The sequence below is a fragment of the Pundamilia nyererei genome, unplaced genomic scaffold, assembly GCF_000239375.1.
Source record: "Pundamilia nyererei isolate P.nyererei 1_Seehausen unplaced genomic scaffold, PunNye1.0 scaffold00808, whole genome shotgun sequence".
In the NCBI taxonomy this organism is placed as follows: domain Eukaryota; kingdom Metazoa; phylum Chordata; class Actinopteri; order Cichliformes; family Cichlidae; genus Pundamilia; species Pundamilia nyererei.
In genome coordinates, this window is record NW_005188209.1 from 54,038 (window position 1) to 58,578 (window position 4,541).

At 43.9% G+C, this 4,541-nt stretch overlaps 1 long non-coding RNA gene across 1 annotated transcript; it reads right to left on the minus strand.

Annotated features, from left to right (window-relative positions):
• Positions 1-4,000: 4,000 nt before the first annotated feature.
• Positions 4,001-4,466, minus strand: LOC102206277 (uncharacterized). Its single transcript, XR_312474.1, has 2 exons — positions 4,234-4,466; positions 4,001-4,147 (listed from the first exon to the last, which is right to left on the minus strand). It is a non-coding gene; the product is annotated as an uncharacterized LOC102206277 (long non-coding RNA).
• Between the last annotated feature and the right edge of the window lie 75 nt (positions 4,467-4,541).

The window sequence follows — 4,541 nt, forward strand, 5'->3', positions numbered from 1 at the left end:
ATTTTTGTTGAGTGTAGATGGGGTCAAACTTCAAATGTTGTTGGATAGTGGGGCCCAGGTAAGTATTGTGGAAAAACCTTGGGTGCAAAAAGCCTTGCCAAATGTGACAATTAGGCCACTGGAAAGCCTCTTCTCAGACCACCCACTCAAAGTCACTGGAGCTAATGGGACAGATGTACCGTTTGAAGGGTGGATAGAAGTTTTTCTTGAGATCACAAGTAGCAGACATGGCTCAGTTTCTATTCATGTTCCCATGCTAGTAAGTCGAGGAGGGTTGAGCAGCCCGCTATTAGGCTTCAATGTGATACATGAAATGATTGCAGGGGATGGTGATCAAAGAGACGACGCCAACTTAGTGAGTCTCTGAGTAATGCTGAAAGTCTTGTTTCGGTGGTTCACACAAAGCACCCCCTGGAAGAGTCATAATGTCCAGTATTACGAGTTGGAAAGAAGGGACTCACCATCTGCGGAGTCAGATCTGTCAGGTGAAATGCCACATGAGAGCTTTTTCTGTTGTTTGAGCCGAATGTGGACAGTCGCTTGCCAGATGGGTTGCAGTTATCTCCTGTGCTTGTTGATGTGCCGGCTTGCGCCTCAAAAATAGTGAGAATACCAATCCCGAATTCAACAAGGCATGATGTTTGTTTTTTTTACCTCCAAAAGGAGTCTTAGGATTCATTGAAGAAATTGTTGAAAGTACGCCTGTAAACATCCATCCAACTATGCAGGGGCCTGGAGAACCACACAATGACACCCTTCTGTGTGCTACCCAAGCAAGTCCAACCAGTGAGGAACAAAGTAATGGGAAGGAAAATGGCAGGGCTGGCAGTGTGGAAGAAAGATGGCATCCAAATGTTGATTTAGATCACCTGCCTGAGCCTGACCAGAGCACGGTACGGCAAATGCTTTATGAGGAATCAGACGTGTTTGCTCATGATGAAGGAGACATTGGGTGTGTCCCTGGTCTACAGCTCAAAATCAATATGACACTCTAGTTCAAAAAAGCTACAATTCCATTCCACAGCCACTGTTTAAGGAGGTGAAGGAGTATATTCAAAATCTCCTAGCATGGGGTGGATTAGGAAGTCTGTTTCTGCTCTGTGTGTGAAAAAAAAGACAACAGTCTTGGCCTGTGTGTTGACTTCCGTGAGCTTACCACACAATAGTGTTTCAGGCATCATTCCTAGAGATATTAGAGCTGCACAACAAGCAGATCCAGCTATTAAAGAAGTTATTTTTTTAAAACCGAGAGCTTGGACTCCAAATGAAAAAGAGAAAAAAACAATGTCTAAACAGACAGGGAGACTGCTCTGAGTGGAACTAGTTAGAAGTAGAAAATGGACTACTCTACCGAAAAACAAACCAAAACCCACAACTGGTCCTCCCTGAACAGCTCAAATCAGTGGTACTGAAAAGCTTACATGACGACATGGGGCATGTAGGTTCTGAAAGGGTGATCCATCTTGCCCGAGAACGGTTCTATTGGCCGTACATGCAGCAAGATGTGGAGGAATGGAAAGATCATCTGCCTCAGATCGTGCACGCATACAATTCCACAAGACATGAAGCAACAGGATACTCTCCATTTTTTCTCTTTTATGGTAGGACTCCACCGCTGCCAGTTGACCTACTTTTTCATCAAGGGAAAGACACTGAGGCACATAATCAACAAATGTTTGTCCAAAAGTGGGCCGAGAGGATGCGAGTCGCTTACCAAATAGCTGCAAATAACAGCCAACAGTCCTCAGCCAAAAGCAAAAAGCAGTACGACAGACATGTAAGAGGTATCACTCTCCAGCCAGGTGACAGAGTACTGATGAAAAATTTGTCAGAGAGAGGGGGGCCAGGAAAATTGCACGCCTATTGGGAGAAGGTAGTACATCGCCTGGTGGAGATGGACCAGTCTATAAGGTATAGCCAGAGCCATGACCTCCGGAGCAGGATTCCATGCTACAGGCTTGTGAACCCTCAACAACAACAACGACCTGCTATTCAACAGGAGCACCCTCAGCAACCGGAAACTGTCATTCCAAAGCAGGATTCTCAAAGTCAGCCCAAGCTATGTGCAACAGCAAGAGAGTTCTGTCCTCTTGACAGGCCAGAATAAGGGGGAGAGCAAGATGTTGTGGAGGCTGAGGAGTTAGCAGAAAAGAAATGGAGGAAATGGATGGAGAAACTAGAGAAAATGACTATTTAAGCAGGTCACAGAGGAGGGGAAGACCAGCGGAAAGACTCACGTACAACGCACTGGGTCAGCCATAATACTGCCACTGGAGGGCAGATATGAACACCCTTTCAGCTAGCCAACCCTGGATGTTGACACAAGGCATCCCATCATTCTTTCACCCCATCTATTCCCAGCCGTACTACCACAATGGCTCCACACTCATACATTGATGGGTCCACACATGAAGAAACAAATGTCAGGAGACATTCTTTTAAGTGGGGGAGAGTGTAGAGAGTTGAAAATAGCTTCCTGTTGTTAAACTGACATCAGCTCAACGTGTGTCCGTTTTTAAATTCTTTATCACAGCACCACACGTTGTTAAACAGGAAACCAGTTGCCCCTCTGGTCATCGTCTTAGGGAGGCAACAGATGCGTGTGGGTATGTGAGTGTGTCTCTTTGTTTCATTACTTTCATTCTTGGGCTCTTTGAACCAGTAAGACCTGCTCTGATTTCCCAGTGTGCACAGGACAGCTCTCCTCCACTTTTCTCTAATGAAGAGTGAACACTCAACAAATAATGATGTGGTCTCTAACACAAACACGGGCATTTAGCTTAATTTATGCATTTCTATCTATACTCTGCACTACGCACAGTGCAGTCAGTGATGAAAACATGAACTCTCATTAGCTTCTGGATAAACACTCTAAAGTCTGATTCAGCCAGTGGTCCTGCAGCCCTCGTAGCTGTCATTAGCTCAGCTGCCTAAAAATAGTGGTGTCACATTATTATGGATTGCCTCAGATATTTTCAATTACTGGTTTTAATTTAGAAACCTTTGACTACGGCTTTGGTGAAACTGCTAGTTGCCATCTGTTGCACACACTTATCTAGGAATGACTATAGGATTCATTTGACACCAGGGGCAATTCTAGGATCAGAGCTTTGGGGGTGCTGAGCACCCAGAGAGCTGCCCATCCAGACAAGGTAAACTTTACTCGCCACGATGAGACGTCTTCCCTGTCTCCGTCAGTCCCTGCATCCTTAAATGTCTCCAGTTGTCCCGAGTTCCCTCTGATTGTCTCCTTGGTGCATTTAAACCCCTGTTCCTCCCTGTCCTCATCGTCTGTTGTCTTCATCTCCATTATCAGTCATCATAATTTCCTCTCTGGGAAAGTCTTCAAATTTCTTTATTAAATTATAAGATTCTTAAATTCACCAAGTCTCTCTGTGCCTGGGTCCTCATCACAAAACATGACATGATAGTTTTGTACATTTTAACACAATTCAATCCCCATATTTGTGAAAGAAAAGCAAAACACTTTTTTGAAAAGTCTGTAACAAAACCATCAAATCTGATAATGGTTATTTAAATGCTGCCAAAGAAGAATGGATTGGAATAAAAAAAAAAAACCCAAAACATATCCTAACCTTAATTACTGCGGGAGAATAATGAATGATGCTCACAGTGAGTAAAAAGTAAACTGAGTGCATTTTTTGGACAGAGATTCACTTTTAATGTGTATGTATAATATAATACAGATACATAAAAATACACTCCAAAAATAGAAGTCCTTGAAATGTACAAAATATTATTAAAAAATTAGAAAAATGGATACACCTTGGCCTATGGTACAATGTATACCATAGGTGTCAAACTCTGGCCCACGGACCAAATTTGTGACAACCCAGTTTGTTTTGCAGATTCTGTATAGCAGCTTTAATATAGGGAGAACACAACTTCCAGATTGTACGAGTAAAATTAGTTGTTTTTTTTTCTTTGCCAGTTTAACAGTTTTGTCACAAACAAGGATGCGGTGGACTCAAAAGCAGACTCAATTGCTCGAACTATGTATAATTTATTAGAAGGAACAAAAACGTGAACAGAACTGGGTTTAACAGAAACCATTCGCAGAAACTAAGGGAAATCCGTGGGCGGGGAAACAGGCGTAGAGCACAGGGAGAACTCGAACGGGAACTTTCTGTAAACACAGGAGAAAGGTGTTACTGAGTGACAAACGAGTAAGGGACAGAGGTATGGAGTGCCAGTGGATAGTCTTGGGCTTACTTGGAGACCCTGGTTATTAAGCGGGGAAAAAGGCTGCCATGGGAGCATTCCAGAGAGGATCGAGAGTGGGGAGAGTCCGGTCCAGATTCCAAGGAGGTGGAGAGTATGGACTGAAGGGCAGGCTGAGAAGAAGTTGTGTATGTGGTCCTTGGGTTCCGAGCAGACGGAAAAACAGGATGGAGACGGAACCAGCACTACTGGTGAGTGCGACGGGTGATGAATCTGAAGAATGCAGGAGACAGAAAACACATTAAACCATGATCCAGGTATACAGAGTCTGAGCACAGAGGAGGCCAAGTTTACCACAG